The sequence below is a fragment of the Onychomys torridus genome, chromosome 2, assembly GCF_903995425.1.
Source record: "Onychomys torridus chromosome 2, mOncTor1.1, whole genome shotgun sequence".
Taxonomy (NCBI): domain Eukaryota; kingdom Metazoa; phylum Chordata; class Mammalia; order Rodentia; family Cricetidae; genus Onychomys; species Onychomys torridus.
In genome coordinates, this window is record NC_050444.1 from 38,242,551 (window position 1) to 38,260,917 (window position 18,367).

The window sequence follows — 18,367 nt, forward strand, 5'->3', positions numbered from 1 at the left end:
ATGGAACCGTTCAGTCTATCTGAGTACCAATATAATATGTATTTTAAAAATGATTTATTTTATCTTAGTTTGAGAGTATTGCCTGCACTGTGCCTGCATATTGTATGTGCACATCTGTGCAGTGCTCATGGAGGCCAAAGAAGGAGTCAGATGCTCTGGACTAGAGTTCTAGAGAGTTGTGAGCTGCCATGAGGGTGCTGAAAAATGACTCTGGGTCTTCTGGAAGAGCAGGCAGTGCTCTTAATTACCTAGCCATACCTCTAGCTTATAATAAGTTTTTGTTGGCAAATCAAAGTATGTATAAATAAGAATGTATAAAGTCAGCTGGGTTCAGAAACACTGCTCATTCAACTGGACCATTTAATGTGGATCAAAGATGAATTAGTTGAACACAAATGAACACACATTTCACACTGTGGAAGAAATACACACACACACACACACACACACACACACACACACACACACACACTATACAAGTAATATAAATGCTATAGACCAAGTATTTCTCAGGACACTGATGTTGCATACCAATCCCCATCAGATGGTGTGCTGAAGGGCCCAGATAGGAGGCCTAGTGCAATGTCTTTCTGGAAGTCCTGGTTCCGTGTATTCTACAGTCTGACTTATGGTGCTCGCTTTGACAGCACAAATACTAAAATTGGAATGATACAGAGAAGATTGGTATGGCCCCTGCACAAGGATGACACATAAATTGGTGAAGCATTCCATATTTTTATGTAAAGGAATGAAAGTCAGTAGTTATAGACATTACAATCAAACTTATAGTCATATTACGTATGTTTTCAAGATGGAGCAGATATATTTTAGATAGACAGGTCATCTTCAAACCCTTCAGAGATCTACAGAATATTTCATTTAAAATGTTTTAATAACTTAGAAAATTTTTCTTTTTTGTTATGTCTATGAGACATGTCAGCTCCTGGCAGTACCAATCTACTTCAGAGAAAATATGGGCATTGAAGAAACTGCATAGGGAGTTAACTTTCATTGTGGCAAAAGTTAGCCACTGGACAACAAAGTATCCTTGAATCCACTGCTGACAAACAGGACAGATGGAACATGAAACAAAGGACTACCAATTCTTGCCAAAACAAGTGTGGTTGTGGCTTTAACAAAAGGCATCGTCTGAGGCCAGGACAACATGGCACCATCCCTGAAGTGGCCTTTGCAATCCAGAAAAGGTACAGTGCCCTTTTCTTCGAAGGCAGCTGAACAGGCAGTGGACCAATGGCTTCTGAGGTGCAATGGAACAACAACTAAAATAGTTATTCTTGAAGAGTAACTAAGCTCACACCTCTCAATAGTAGACTGGCATTTAATAAAGGGATGTGGAGAAGAACAAGATGCCGAGATGAAGCCACACACACACAGCCAAGAAGAATGGACAGCTGAATTTTAAAAACATCAACAATTTCTAGAATTTAAAATCCTAAATCATGACATGACACTAGTGGAATTCAGGTGTTTCTGGTACATGGACTGCTCTCACCAAATGTGAGGTCGAACTGTTGACCTTGTATGCATCCTAGTTCACAAAAGAGTCTGTCAGATATGCTAAGCCTATAGGCTGAAGATGATGCCCCAACACTGTGGAGAAACCTCAGGTGACTCTCCAGGCAGCTGGCTGTTTCTGCCAACTCACTTTTTTTTTTTTTTTTTTTTTTTTTGGAAGCTGCTTGCGTGCACTTCCTGTTTTTATTTTTATTAAGTAATATTATTTCCTTCTCAGGTCTTTAAGGGAGTTGAAGATTAGTCAGTTATAGTTGAAGATTAGATAGTTATAGTTATAATTCTGTTAGTAATATAAGTTAGGACAGAAAGTGAATCAGGTACATTTTGGACTTACCAAAATAGGATAGATAATGGAATTATTTTCTCTGAATTTGTCAAATGCAAATGGATTAGACATTGTTTAGGTATTTATTGCTTGTATATATGGTATATAGTTATTGTACTTTTGTATATAGTTTTTCTTATATTAGTTATAACTTTTTTCCTTTTTCTTTCTATTAAAATAGAAAAGGGGAAATATGGTGATATTTTATTTGAACTTAAATGTGATTTTATTTGTTAATAAATAAAGTTTCCTGGGGGTCAGAGCTAATAGCAAGCCATAGCAGAAGCCAGGTGGTGGTGGTGGTGTACATCTTTAATCCAGATCACAAGACAGGCAGATCTCTTTGTGTTCAAGGTACAGCCAGCATGGAGACACATGCCTTTAATCTCAATACCAACCATAGAAGACCTGGAGGTCTGTACAGACAGGCAGTGAGGAGGTCATGTGGTTGGGTTTACAACCAATGAGAAGGCAGAACAGGAAGTCAATAAAAAGACAGATACACAGGAAATAGGTTGCTTGCTGAGGGGAAGGACAGCAGCAGCAGTGAGGGTAAGAAAGGGTTTTTAGCTCTTAGCTATTTCTCTGACCTCTTGGGCTTTTAACTCTGCATTTGGCTTTGTGTTTCTTATTTTAAAAAGACTGTTACATCTACACTGACTTAGCTTGAATCTTGACCAAGTCTACATCAGTGGCCATTCCCTTACAGCAGTGCTTGCAGGTGACTGCACAGCTCTCTTAAACACAGGATTTTCCAGCTTCATTTCTCTTGCTTGCTGAACCCCTTTTACATGTCCAACAATGCCCATGAATAGCTTCCCCAAATGCTTGTTTCTGGTGGATAGGAAAGTGTTAGAGTGCTACTCACTCTCACCACCTCTTATCTCCCACCTTTTCCTATTCCCCACCATCTCCTATCCCCAACTACCTCTAAAAAAGGAAAGGAATATCTTTTAGGTGGTGGCATTTTCTGTTAGTCAGTCAGTTCCTTTGCGGTTGGTTGTTTCTCCTTGAAAAAAAAATCAATGTTCTGTGGGAGCTGGACTTGGCCCTAATCAGGCCACACTCCTTCTATGGCTCTTCCCCTAACCTTGCTACTGTCTCACTAGGAAATGTTGACAGAGGATATTATCCATTAAGTAGATAGTGGGAAGACTTCCTTATAGATGTCACCTTTTTGAGAAAACAATTATCTAGATTTAGGGCATTTTCCATTCCAGCAATCCTTGTAGACACAATTCCCATTATTATCATCTCAACTCATTTCAAAAGTCAAATAGACCTTTGAAACATGATTGTACCTGCTTCCTAGGAGACCTTTTAAAAAGAGATAATGTCAAATTTGGGATATAATCTCAGAAATGCTTATTTAAAAAATAATTTCCACTTCTTTATAGTTCATGTGGATCTGTACATATTTCTTGTGCTTATAAAGATCTATTCGCCTTCCTTGAAAGACTGTAGTTCCTTTCAGGCTCAGACTATAATTTATTCATTCTTTTGACTCTATCAGCTCATTCCTTTGCTTAATGACTAATTTGCTTGAGAATTCCTGCCATCAGAAGTCAAAATTAATATTACACCAAATTTAATGGTAGAGATTACTATAATTATTCCCTCCATCTGCTCCTAAGATTCACAAAGGATTTTCTTACATAGAAAAATGTACTCTTTAAAAGGAAAATACATGATTTAAACAATAAAAACAACTTGCCCCAGGCAAACAAATATAATTTGTAGCCATGTATAATGTATTGAAGGGTTTTTTATTTGTCAAAGAAGAGTAAGACTTAAATTGGGTGGTGGGTTTCCTTCACCAGCTTTCTAACCTTTTAGAAGCACATGGTTTCCTTGCTTCCAGAATTACACTTAGAGTAATAGGAAAACCCATACTGTTAGTTTATAAGGCTAAATTACAATGCATCAGAGCTCTTTGCAGCAGCCCTTGGGACCGCTGATGCATAGCATTCCCATCTCTTTGGCTTAAGTATGCATGGGAAGCATCGTGCACTCACCCACCATCGTGTACAATTTATCCCCTATGCTGCTGTCTAACTAAAATCTTGTTTTCAATGAATTGTATGTCTTTGCCTGAAATTATGGTGTTGAAAAACCACTTCTCATAACGTACTTTATTCAGTGAGTTTTGAAGCAAAAATCCTATCTTAGAAATAAAAAATCCATGCTGAGAGGTGGTGATGCACAACTTTAATCCCAGCAGTCTGGAGGCAGAGGCAAGTGGACCTCTGTGAATTAGAGGCTAGCCCGACTACAGAGCAAGTTCCAGATAACCAGGACTGTTACACAGGGAAGCCTTATCTCGAAAATAACCACAGAGAGAGGGGGAGAGAGAGGCAGAGACAGAGAGACAAAGAGAGACAGAGAGAAATAAAGTCATTGCTTGAAAAAGAAAAGTAACTTTCTTAGATAGTACTGCAGTCATTGGCTAGTGCTCACTTTGTAAAGAAAGCCATGTTATATACTTGATCAGTGAATAACTGAATCAATCAGAAGGCCCATTTCAAAGACTCAAGGCTAGATTTGACTACAAAAAGAGTTCTAGGTTACCTAGGCTACATGAGACTTGTGTCCAAATTTATTTTTACCTAAAACAATAAGACACTAATTTTGCAATGGCCTTATTAGATTATTGAACATAATGGTTTTAGCATCAAGCTATACCTTCAATCCTTTTTTTTTTCTTTTGAAAGATGTGTGTGTGTGTGTGTGTGTGTGTGTGTGTGTGTGTGTGTGTGTGGCAGTTAGGGTTACCATTGTTGTGATAAAACACCATGACCAAAAGCAACTTGAGAAACAAAAGGGTTATTTCACTCACAGCTCCACAGAATAGTTCATCACCAAAAGCATCGAGGGCAGGAACTGCACAGAACAGGAACCTGGAGGCAGGAGCTAATGCAGAGGCTGTGGAGGGTGCTGCTTACTGGCCTGCTCCCTGGCTTACTTAGCCTGCTTTTTTATAGAACCCAGACCATCAGCCCAGGGATGGCCCCACCTACAATGGGCTGGACCCTTCCCCATCAGTCACTAATTAAGAAAATGCACTATTTTGCATACAGCCCAATCTTATGAAGGTGTTTTCTTTACTGGGGTGTTCTCCCAGATGATTTTAGCTTGTGTCAAGTTGACATAAAACTATGAAATACAGTGTGTATATATGTGTACAGGGTCATGGGTATGGGTGCCTGTATGCTACAGCGCACACATAGACATCAGAGGACAGCTTATGGAAATTGGTTCTCTGCATGCACCATGTGAGTCCTGAAGACCCAATTCAGGTTTTGGGTTTGATAGAAGGAACCTTGTTTGTTTGTCTGTTCAAAGATAAGGTCTTACTATAAAACGTAGGCTTGCTTTGAATTTTCTATGTAGCCAAGGCTGTACCATCAACCCCTTCCTCTGACTCTACCTCCATAGACCTGGTACTACAGATGCATATTGTCACATCCCACAGAAAAGGTATTTTGATTGTGTTCGATTAAGATGTCTTCCAGAACTCTTACTTATCCTCAAGTGTCTGAAGTGTTTCAGATTTCTTAGACACATGGTCGAACCCTTGCCTGGGATTTCAGCAGTTCTGCTGCAGAGACTAGGGCAGTATAATGTCTGCAGTTTCTGGAGGGTCAAGAGGAGTTACAGGGAAAAGCCAAAGATGCACTGCACATTGCTATGGCCATCTGAAAACATGGGGGGAGCTGTCAGTACCCACTTCACCCATTCTCTGTGGTCCTCAGGATCCTTCCTTATTTTTGTGCTTGTTTATTACCTCTACCTCATTTTTCTCCTTTTGGTTTGTTCTTGTTGGTTTGAGACAGAGACTCTCTGCATAATCCTGGCTGTCCTGGAAATCTCTATGTAGACCAGGCTGGCCTCAAACTCATAGAGATCCACCTGCCTCTGCCCCTCAAGTGCTGAGATTAAAGGCATGTGCACCCACTCCTACCTCTGCCCATTTTTCAATTTTCACAAAGTCACTGTCTTCTGTTTATCATCACCCAATTTCTAGTACTAAAAATATTTTATACTATCAACTCTTTCTCTCCTTTGGGCCTCTGTCATGCCCCTTTTAAGGACCGTACCAGAAAGCCAAGGGTAAGGCATCATCTACCTGGCATGTATGTTTATATCTCATGTACCACTTTACACACACACACACACACACACACACACACACACACATACACACACACACACACACACACACACACACACACACACACACACACAGTGCATATGTGTTTGGCATTACTAGAGATCAAACATAGGGCAGGGCACATGTTAGGCACATGCTCTGCCACTGAGCTATGTTCCCAGCCCTACCCTTTTATGTTCTTGAGGGCTTACATAAGAACTTATGCATTATGTCTTGGTTCCAACAAGAGTGTTATTTGTAATTCACAAACAAGAGCTTATCAGCATGAAGAAGTACAATCCTGGAAACTTGTAGATTGTGCTGATCAGTCACCATGTCAACTGCTAAAACTATCAAGTATTTCCAAGTATTTCTCATTACTTCCTCTACTTCCAGTGTTGTCCTTATCCTCCCCAAAGCTTTGTATTGTGACATGAATTGAAACAGAAATAAGCCAAGGACTTTGCATTTCCTTGGAGAGAGCTATTACACTATTATAAGCTGTGAATTTTTATTTCTAAGTAACCAACCAAACACAAAGTAGTGAAAGCAACAGTAGATCCTTCATACATAAAGAAGAGGCAAGGGCACAAAAATAGGCCCTAGATTTTTGTTTCAAGCTGTTTTTGAAAAAGATGGATGCCAACTTGCTAATGAAGTTTAGAAACCCATACAAGCATACACAAGATTTTTTTACAATCAAGTTTTAAAAGTTCATATTGAAACCCTTACATAAAGGGTTACTGTGGTTGTAGCTCACCTTAAGCACTGGTCAATGTCTAGACTCAAGTGGCTCTTCTGAGTATGTTAGAATTCCTTTTAGGTACAAGCATTTAATGAGGTAAGGATAATTTTGCTAGCCTACTGGTCAATTTGGAGTTGATAATTTTTTATTTAGTAATATCTTGATTAAGTGGACAATTCACTGACATCAGTTGTGTTCATGGTATTTTGTGATCCTCGGTTATTTCCAAGATACTTCATTTAAGATTCCAAGTAGATTGAATGTAATGTGTAACTCCTAGCTCCTCCTCCCTGCCATCTAATGGACTTTTTCTTTCAGTGGACTTTTTCTTTGTGGATACTTTGTGTGTATTATTTACTTTTATCCCTCACTGGGGCAAAATGGCTGACAAAACAATGTAAATTTATCTGGGGTCACACTTAGAGGGGACAGTCCACCATGATGGGAAAGGCCTGGCAGCAGGAACCCACACTGTATTCATTTCAGGAAGCAGAAAGGGCTGAATGCTGCTATTCAGCTTGCTTTCTTTTTACTGTGTGGCAGTCCAGGACATAGGACGGTGCTTCCTACATTCAGAATAGGTCTTCCTTTCTTAGTTAAACCTCTTTGGAAATTCCCCCACAGACACAACCTAAGGTGTGTTTTCATGGTTATTCTAAATCCCACCAAGTTGATGAGATTAACCATCATCTCATGTAAGAGGAAAACATATACTACCTTGTCCCAGTTCACTTAATGGTTTTTAAGGCTCATCCACGTTCTAGTATCTCACAACTGTATTCCTTCATATAACTAAATAACAGTCCATTGTAGGTACATATTGCATTTTCTTTATCTCTTCATCTGTTGATAGGATTTAAGTATCTTTCATAAACAGCCATGAATATGGGTGTGTGAGTATCTATTTGGCTCCTGTGTTCAATTATTTTAGATTTGTGCCTAATAGTAGAATGTGTGTATGTGGATATCCTGATGGTAGCTCTGTGGTTAGCTCTTTGGAGAATTATTAAAGTTCTCTGGTGTACCAGTGGAACTGTAGCAGCTTACATTCCTGCCAGCAGCATTGTCACAGCTCCAATTTCTCCATGTACTTCTCCAGGCTTCTATCTTATCCTTTAAAAAATTCTATCCTTCCTAGTAGGCATGAATTGGTCTTTCAGTGTGGGTTTTCTTGAACCTTCCTGATGATTAGTGACTCTAAGCATCTTTGTTGGGGGGGGGGGGCATCATCAGTTTATTATAAAAGGGAGGCATGGAAATTATTTACATGATGAATAGTTCAGATCATCAGCGAAATGGGCAGCTTCATGTGACGCCATTTCAACAGTGATTTCAGTCCACATACTTTCCAAGAATGTCACCATCTCTAAATAAGAAGTAATCCTTGTCATCTAGAACTACTTTGGTGCCTCCGTACTCTGGGAGAAGAACTTTGTCTCCGACTTTCACACTGACTGGCTGAATCTCTCCACCCTTGCCTTTGGCGCCTGATCCGACAGCCACTACTCTCACGTGCAGTACTTTTCCTTGAGACTTTTCCGGAAGCATGATGCTACCTTTGGCCACGGCTTAGGCGGCACTCCTTTCAACCAATACTCTGTCGAAGAGTGGGAGAAACTTTCTGAAAGCCTGTCCTGCCATGACTCGTACGTACCTCAGCAGCTCCGACTCTGCACCCGGGGCCGCTGCTGCAAGGAGAGTTCTGCAGGCCGGCTGTGGACATGTGGAAAAAGACCAGGCAGCGCGCTGACTCTAAGCATCTTATCCTACACTTATTCCCCTTTGTCTATATCCATTCTGTAAAGTCCATTTGGGTTTTTTACTTTAAATAATATTACAGGATCTCACTATACATCCTGGGCTGGCCTTCAACTCAGTATCCTCTTGCCTCAGTGCTTAGATCACTACGTGAACCACCACATCCAGCTACAATCTTCAATTTGGAGGATGACTGATGGGGTGGGTGTTAAGATGTCATGTGAAGAACTACAGGAACCCCATGGACATACACAAATTCATCTTCATCCACTGACGTATCTGTGCTTTCACTGAATTGGGAAGAATCATAAAGGAAGCAAAGAACAAAATTTCAAATTATTCTGGTGTGTTGGTGAGGAACACCTAATTTAGATGTAAAACTAGAATATATATATATATGAAACTTCAAGTCAGACAAAACTTAAGTTTCAGGTAGGATTTAACACACTGTTTTCCTATACTCATTAAGTGCCCCGAAGTGAATAGATGGAGATTAGAGAAATAGAATAGGGAAACTCCACAGAAAGGAAAGGAAATCTGAGCTTTGGCTTCCTAACAAGAGGAAGAGAAACAATGTCAAGTTTGGAGGGATTGATGGCAGAGGCACAAGCAGCATGCTTCCCAGTGTAGGTGGAAGTTTTCCTGTGTCCCGCAGCCATTCGGTCCCAAGTAAACACACAGAGGCTTATAATTAATTACAAACTGTTTGGCCCATGGCTCAGGCTTATCATTAACTAGCTCTTACAACTTAATTCAATCCATTTCTATTAATCTATGTATTGCCATGTGTTCCATGGCTTTACCTGTGTCCCATTATATCTTGCTTCCCAGTGGCAGCTGGCAGCATCTGCCATGACCCCACCTTTCCTCTTTCTGTATCTCCTTGGATTACCCACCTCCCTCCCCAACTCTCTGCCTGAGTGAGTCAAACATTGAGAATGTCATGGGTCTAAAAGAGATGGTTATCTAGGACACCATCTGCACAGACAGAGGCTCCAAAGATGGCCATCAGAAACACTTGCAGAGCCTCTATCCATAGGACAAGGGGATCTACCAAACTCCTTACATGAAACATTGGAAAATCATGCCGAGAGCAGAGAGTCTCTTAAAGTGACTTCAAAATCAGGTTCATAGCATGCCAATTACAGCTAACAACACTCTATACATCCAGCAGAGAGCATTGCATTAGTGAGACTAGAGAAGGCATAGACGGGACCTATATCCACGTGGCCATGGGTTCCTTACTAAAATCTACAACTCTACCATCATCTGGAAAATGCATCCTTTTAAATAAATCTCTAGTAGCTGAAAACTCACCAGAGCTGAATCCACCCAGAGGAAGCCATAGTATGTTGTTTTAAGAGAGCACCAATATTTTTGTGTGATGTTTTTAAAGAGTCCGTGAGTAATGTTTTGTGATAAAATTGCAGGCAATTTACCACAAAACACTTTTGATCCATTTAACTGCTCTGTATCTACAGGACACCTGGACAAAAGCCAATGATTGCAGGCTAAAGCAACCCCTCTCTTCACATCACAGCTTAGCAGATGCCAGGACATCCCAAAGCATGAGGCTTCCACATGCTGAGTATTTTGAACTACAGGAAATTAGGAAGCTGCTTCAGAAGCAAGGAGTAGTTGACTCTTCCTGCTGGAGTCCAGGGAGAAGCCTTCTCAGGACTGTCTTAGCCACCTAACAACAGCATGGGCCAAAGTGGATCGTAAACACCTTGGTCCTCTGGCTGAAGGTTCCTAGCTGGGAAGAAGAAGCTCACACCAGAAAAGAAGAGGCAGGAAATGAGGCACTACACCAGGAGGCCTGGGACTTAGACTCAAGCCACTGTCTTTTCTTCAAGCTTGTCCTAGTTAGGGTTAGTAATAGGGTTGGCTGTGATAAAGCTCCGTGAGTAAAAGCAGTTTCGGTAGGAAAGGGTTTATTTCAGCTTACAACTCTCAGGTCATACTTCTTCACTGATGGAAGTCTGGGCAGGCTCCTGGGGGCAGACCCATGGTGGAAAGCTGCTCACCAGCTTGTGCCTCCTGGCTTGTTTGTTTGCTATCTTATGCACTCCAGAACTACCTGCTCAGGGGTTTCACCATTCACACTGAAACAGACACTCCCACATCAATTCATTGATCAAGGAAATGGTCTATAGATTTGCCTACAGGCAATTTGATGGAAATATTTTCTCCATTGATATTCATCTTCCCAGATTAACTCTAGTTTATGTCAAATTATCAACAACAAACCAACCAACCAACTAACCTACCACCACTTCCACCAATGAGGACAAAGTCCATTTTATCTCCTTTAACATTAATCTCATTTATTTACTCCCATCCCACCCCATTCCTCTCTCTTAAGGACCAATTTAACTGAGCTACATGGTATATACTTTCTTTCCATACTTCTATTCATATAAATCAAGTTAAAGGAAGAGGTAAAGAGCCAAGTTTTTGAGAGGAATTAGAAAATTTCCTTCTATACAGATGTTAGCATGACAGAAAAAGTCTTGACCTCAATTTTTTTTTTTAACTGCTGAGATCTTAGCCATTAATTCTCTTTCTCATTCCTATAACAAAAAGCTGCTAAGACCAAGGAAACAAACAAGAATCCCGAGGAGGCTAAGATCTAACAGGCAAGCACAGATCATCCTCGCAGAACCTAACAGGTCCAGTGTGAGGGGAGCTATGTTGAGGTGATGCAGAAAATGCTGCAACATCTTATGGAGGAGCCTGGAGCAGGAACTCTAGGGGAATTCATAGGTGTTGCTGTCTCGGGGTTATGACTCATCCTGGGGAGTCTGTTTCAAATCACTTCAGATAGAAAAGACCAAATAATCCTATCTGTTAGAAATAATCTTGGGGATGAGACAAACCAAGTGCAAGCGTTTTGATACAACTTCACTCTTGGTCAAGGCAATGCACTGCTCACACAAGCAGGAGAGCAAGCATGGCGGGGCAGGAATGGTTGCTAGTCCAACTCAGCGCGCACTGTGTCTTTTTCCTATGGGCAGGGTCAGACCTCATAGTCTTTTGTGATTGGCTATAGCCAAATGAATGGAAACACATGAACTATGAACCAAAAGCTGTGGAGGCCCCCGCTAGAGCAGGCCCTCTGGATAAGTGAGACAACTGAATAGCTTGAACTGTTTGGGAGGCATCCAGGCTGTGGGACTGGGACCTGTCCTTAGTGCATGAGCTGGCTGTTTGGAACCTGGGGCTTACACAGGGACACTTTGCTCAGCCTGGAAGGAGGGGACTGGACCTGCCTGTACTGAATCCACCAGGTTGAGCTGAATCCCCAGGGGAGTCCTTGCCCTGGAGGAGATGGGAATGGAGGGGAGGGGATGGGGGAAGGTGGGGGTGAGGCAGGAGGGGGGAGGACAGGGGAACCCATGGCTGATATGTAAAATTAAATTAAATTAAAAAAAAATAAAATCTAGAATATAAAAAAAAAAATCTGTGCAAAGGAAATGAAGGAAGGAATCACAACAGCAGGCCTTCGTGTAAACAAGGTTTTAGCACATAGTGATGATGGGGATTAAAGGTTTTCCAAGATGTGGGAGGTAAAAAAGCTTTTCATAAACATCTCACAAGTTCTGTGTATGGTGGGGATGACAAGTTTTACAGTGTGGAGTAAGGTGTGTGTGTGTGTGTGTGTGTGTGTGTGTGTGTATACACATATATGTATGTATATATACATTTACTTACTTATTTGTTTATTTATCTGTCTATCATCTATCTATTTACTAAGGGAAGCTATGGGGAAACAGACTCACTAATACAGAACAAGGAAGACACCACTGCCGCCAATCCAACCGGTCCAGCTGCTGCTGTCCTGTCCTTCTGTCCCAAAGGGAAGGGGACCAACAGCAAGTTGCTCCATGAAGGATCCCAAGAGAGCGCAAGTATGAACCCTCCTCAGTTTTCACAGGTCACATACCTAGGAAAGACCATGTCCATCAGGCCACAAAGTCCAAAGGTCATCCCCTGAATGGAAGGAATTCCCACAACAGTGTTTGACAAAAAAGACTAATTGATGTTTCTTACATATCAAAGTCCAATTTCGTAAACCAGGGTTACTTACAAGGTTTTGAAGGGAAAACTCTTTCTAGGCAAGAGAATAGACTTTCTACCCTAACATTCAGTTAGGCAGGTCAATCATCTGGTCCAAGGACCGCCCTTTAGGAAAATGAAACTACCTGGAGCATGGCAGGCATATGTAATACTCTACTAAAGAGATACAAGGAATAACTAGTGCTTTCATGAGATACTGTAATTATCCTTCCAAAAAATTCATACCCCATGCACAGTAGCTTGTAGAGTGGTGGTTCTTGACCTTCCTGATGCTGCGACCCTTTAGTACAGTTCCTCATGTTGTGGTGACCCCCAACCATAAGATTATTTTCACTGCTACTTCATAACTGTAATTTTACTACTGTTATGAATTGCAATGTAAATAAGATATACAGGATATCTGATATGTGACCCCTGTGAAAAGCTTGTTTGATCCCCAAAGGTTGTCGCTACCCCAGGCTGAGAACTACTGTTGTAGGGCCCCAGCCATCAAATTCTTAGGTCCCTGATCAATACCGATTCTAAGTCTGCTTTCCCTGACACTATGGGCTTCCTCACTGTTTCTCTAACTGTCCCCTCCCAGCTATGTGGCTGCTTGTCCACTATCTGTCTGGCTATCTGTCTGACCTCTGTGGATGCTTAAACATCATGGTGTTTCTCCTCTTCTTTTCTCCAGTCTGCTCCTTAGGACAGCTCCTGAGATTTACAGGTTTCTTGCTCTGGTATCTTTCTTTTAAACTCTAATAAAATTGTCCTTGAGCTACCATTTGACTTATTACTTAATTTGTTTTTAGTCATGAGACTAAGAACCTCAAAACAGAACCCTAGTTTTCCCAGTATCAGAAAGAAAAACATAAGACAAAACCAAAAAGTAAAACACAAGGCCAGAGATAATGGTACACATCTTTCATCTCAGAAGTCAGGAGGCAGAGATAGCTGGATCTCTGTGAATTTAAGATCAGCTTGGTCTACAAAGAGAGTTCCAGGCCAGTCAGGGTTACAAGTGAGACCTTCCTTGTCTCAACAAAACAAATCATGGAAACAATAACAACAAAATCCAAATCCTTTTTGATGGGCTGCAAATTGTCAAACTTCCAAATGTTTCCCCATGTAGTAGCCAGCAATGGAAGAAACAGTTGACATTCAGTTCACTAAACACTGAGTGTATACCATGAACTATATGTCCTTATTTCTTCCTTTGAAGGGAAAGAGACCTATATAATCTTAAAACACAATCTACCCATGAGAAACTTCTATTACACAAATATCTTATAGTGGGCTAGAGGCACATGGGTATGATCTCCTCCTGTGCAAGCATGGAAAACTGAGTTCAGATTCTTAGGACCACACCACAAAGTTCAGCATGACCTTACAGGTTTATGCAACCCAAGCACTGTGGAAGGGGGACAGGAGATTGCTGGGGCTTGCTGACTGCAAGCCTAGCCCTAGGTTCAGAAAGAGGTCCTGTCTCTAAGGAATAAGGCAGGGAATGATTGAGCAGTGTCTTAGCATTCTATTGCATGAGGAGAGACACCAGGACTACCACCACAACTCTTATAAAGGAAAATATTTAATTGGGGCTGAGATTTTGAAAGCTCAAGGGCCACCCCTAGTGTTACACTTCTCCAACAAAGCCACACCTCCCAGTCTTTTCCAACAGTGCCACTCACTGGTGATCAAGTATTCAAATCTGTGAACCTATGGGTGCCATTCATATTCAAACCACCACAAGCAGGATGCCTGAAAACATTCTCTGAAAATGTATACACACATCACACACACACACACACACACACACACACACACACACACACACAGAGAGAGAGAGAGAGAGAGAGAGAAACACAGACACACAGAGAAAGAGAGAGTGTTTTAATCACTTTTTTTGTTGTTGTTGCTGTGATACAACCCCATGACCAAAGCAACTTATAAAAGAAAGCATTTAAATGGACATCATTTCAGAGGGTTAGAGTCCATGATGGTGGAACAAAGGCATGGTGGCAGGAACAGCAGAGAGCTTACATCTTGAGCAGAGAGAGGCACACTGAGAATTTGTGTGAGCTTTTGAAACCTCAAAGCCCACTTACCTCCCTCAACAAACTACTAATCCTTCTCAAACAGTTCCACCAACCAGGGAGCAAGTATTCAAACATATGAGACTATATGAGCCTATCTCACTCAAAACACACACACACACACACACACACACACACACACACACACACACACACACACTTTTTAAAAAATAGAAAACAAATATTGAATGGCAATTTACCAAATATGTTATAAATTTCACTTTGATATAATGAATACAAATGTGTACTCATGTATTTCACCAAAGGCAGAAAGAGAAATTTTCTCTTTAGAGAGAAGCTGCAAGGACATCTCAACCAAGATGCTGCAGAAACCAGTCTTGAAGGATAAATAAAAATGAAGAAAAAGGAAGAGCGTTATGGTTAATGACCTCTCTGTAAGCAAAGGGGCCAACAGAGAGGACACCAAGAATTCGCAAAAGACTAACTCTTAAAATATTCACTGCAGAGTATAGATTCTACTATGAAATTCTACTACATTCTCAGTTTTATTAAATTACTGATTTTATGAATTAGTATATGATTTATAACTTCAGATAGTACTATGTTCATCTCGAACTTCTCTGACATGTTGGTTAATCTTAAATTGATTGCATTGATCAAAGTCTTGCAAAAAGCAGGCAAAAAGAATAGGTTTTAACTTTAAGCTGGCCATTTCTTAAGGCCAATGCCAGTAAGAGAAAACAGGATGGGCTGGGAGAAGCTAGCAAAGATATTGAATCACAATACAGATTTTCCCCACAATGAAGAACACAGAGAAGGAAGACAAGTGAGTGGAAACCATCTAGATTCCTACAGGTGCACCTAAAGGAAAGCTCCACAGGTTGTTGAGGAGTTATCCGAAGTCATCCATCAGAAGAGCTCCACCCTAGAACTCTTCCACACTGTACCACCTTCTAGGACATAGGAAGCAGAGACTTGGTACCAATGTGGTGGGGATGGATGTCAGACCCAAGAGGCCCTTGATTAGTGATGCTCCCGTGCTGGGTAGTCATGGCTGTGAGGTAGCTCCTTAGACAAGTCTGAGATGTGCAATCAGTACATATTTGTACATCCATCATTTACCATTGTAAGTGTGTTTCAATGAGAAAGAAATTCCTCATGTATTTCTTTGGTAGAGAAATAAATGTGATTTTTTTCCCTTAAAAAGTAATTACCCAGACAAGTTTTGTTACTGCTTTAAAATCTATATGACAGTTTTTGGTTCAAAGAAAGTTGTCATCTTGTTCTTAGTAGGTGGTAAACAGAGAGAGGGACTTGCTGTTATGTTCACATGGTCTAACAAAGTTGGAGCCATTTATTTTTCCTCCAAAGTGAGGTTTGCTCCATTTCTGCAAATGATTGCTCTGTCTGAAGATCTTTGTCACAGGATGGGGACAGATGGGCAGATCAACCATGTCTGCAGTATTCTCAACATCTCTTTATTATAATCTAATTCATTACATCTGGAGTCTGCAGAGAAACCTCACTTCAATATAATATCATCTATTTCACAAACTGGGGTGATTAAGGTGATTAAGAGAGCAAGGAATAGTGTCTGCAATAGATCTGCATGTTCCCACATGATTTCCTTGTCTTGATGTCAAATTTTCACCCTATTGTGGTATAAGCTGATCCCATCATTATGACTTGTGAACATATTATATAATTACATAATTATAGGACATTTTATACCTACCAATGAGATTCAAAGAAAGACTAAGACTCAATATCAGTGGACTTAAGACCTATTGGGGGGGTTGGAGGTGGGTACAGAAACATTTATATAAAATCATCCCGGCTAGTATAGACTTTCAAATCCGTTTTTTATTTTCTGCTACTCATAAACAATATAATTAACCTATAGCAACCTCCTGGATGCCTAGCAGAAAACACCATGAGAAACTGGGTCAGAAACAGGACAGTTTTGAATCTATATAACAGCAAACATCAGTGCAGCTTGGGGAGTCTGCTGCTTTTGCAGCAAGTGGCATACTAGTCTGTTCTGCCTGAGGGGCATGCATTACCTCATTGAAGTTGCCAAATGAACATATCCATGTTAGAAGTGGTCAGAGTCATTGCACACTATAGTTTGGGCACACTCAGACAGGGAGGGACTCATGAAGTTCAGAGGGAATGTATCTCCTAACCCAGGTGATGGCATTATTGAGGTTCAGAGACCAGAAATGACAGGGTGTTCATGACTCAGGTAGAAGTGATAACTACAGTGACTATAAAATCAAACAAAAAAAGATTAATACCATGTTCATTACCAACTCACCTCAGTCATCAGCAATGTGGTTTGCTTAAAAAGAAAAAACAGTGACAACAATAAGGACAGGGGTAGGAAAGGGAGGAAGAGTCTTTAGGAGTTTTCATGCTTAACTTTCCCAAGCAATGCAAAGCTGTCATTCTGAAGTTTCACTGTCAATGATTTGAAGGGAGGGATGCCAAATACAGAAATGTGATTGTAATCAAGTGAGCTGAAATGATATCTCCATCTACTCATCCATCCCTCCATCCATCCCTTTGCACATATCTGTTACATATTCTTTCTAAACCATAATAGAGACAACAGGAGCCATGATGATGTTTTGTGCTCCAATTAGCTGTGTGGTAGTTGATGGGTGTGGAGAGAACTGAAACCCCTTGTGCTTCCATGAGATAAAAATCTGTGAGCTGTAAGCCATCATTGTCACCAGTTAGAGCCCATTGCTGCCCCACACCCATGTCTGCTTGGCCCGGTTCCCTCCCTGAGCTCGAGAGCCACATAAGAGGTCGGAGCTCTACTGACCTTTTGTACCAGAAACCACTGATTTTAGCAGGAAATTGGGCTTCCTCTACTTGGTTCCAGAGGACATTGCACATGACCTTGAAGACTTTTGTGGTCCTATTTTGAGGCCAACAGCAACCGAAGCCATAACATTTCCCAGAAAAAGGTAGATGACCCCAGGAAGACACCAGACTGACAGGAAGCAACATGGTACCCCAGCTTCAGAGAGAAGTGGATCCAGCATCCATTGCATCAATTTATCAATGTATTAGAAAAACATTAAAAAGCAAGACTTAGGCTGAGGGTGTAGCTCAGTTGGTAGAGTGCTTGCCCAACATGCACAAAGCCCTCATTTGGATCCCCAACATCTCATAAACAAAGTATGGTCATGCATACCTGTAACCCCAGCACTCAGGAGCTATAAGCAGGGAGATCCAAAGCTCAAAGTCATCCTTGGCTGTATAATGAGTTTGAGGCCTGCCTGCACTATGAAACATTATCTCAAAAGAAAAAACAAAAGGAGCCATTATTTGGAAGCACCAAACACTATTAGATATGAAAACTGGGTCAAGTACAGAAGGTGAAAATCAATGTTTTTCCCCAAAGTAATATTGATCATTTTAATATTCACAGGAGGAATAGAGACTCTTTGATCATACAAAAATTTCTATGGTGGTAGCGTATGATCACATTTTTCAGAATCCTCTTGTATATCTTTAATTACAATTCCACTTTAAGAAGCAGAAATACATTTTCATTTGTAAGTAGAAGAAAAGCACTTTGGGAGGTCTCTTTGTTACTTCAAAGAAGAGCTCTTTCCCACTCTGGGAAATTGCCTTTTCCCTCTTCAAATGTGGCTCTGATTACCCTCTTCCTACTTCACAGCAGTCCTATCACACCTGAACATTCCTTTCTTTAGCAGTGTTCA

The 18,367-nt window shown here is 40.9% G+C and overlaps 1 non-coding gene and 1 pseudogene across 1 annotated transcript; one reads left to right on the plus strand and one right to left on the minus strand.

Annotated features, from left to right (window-relative positions):
- Positions 1–631: 631 nt before the first annotated feature.
- Positions 632–738, plus strand: LOC118578923. The gene has a single exon (XR_004944313.1). It is a non-coding gene; the product is annotated as a U6 spliceosomal RNA (small nuclear RNA).
- A 7,335-nt stretch (positions 739–8,073) lies between these two features.
- Positions 8,074–8,397, minus strand: LOC118578894 (annotated as a pseudogene).
- Between the last annotated feature and the right edge of the window lie 9,970 nt (positions 8,398–18,367).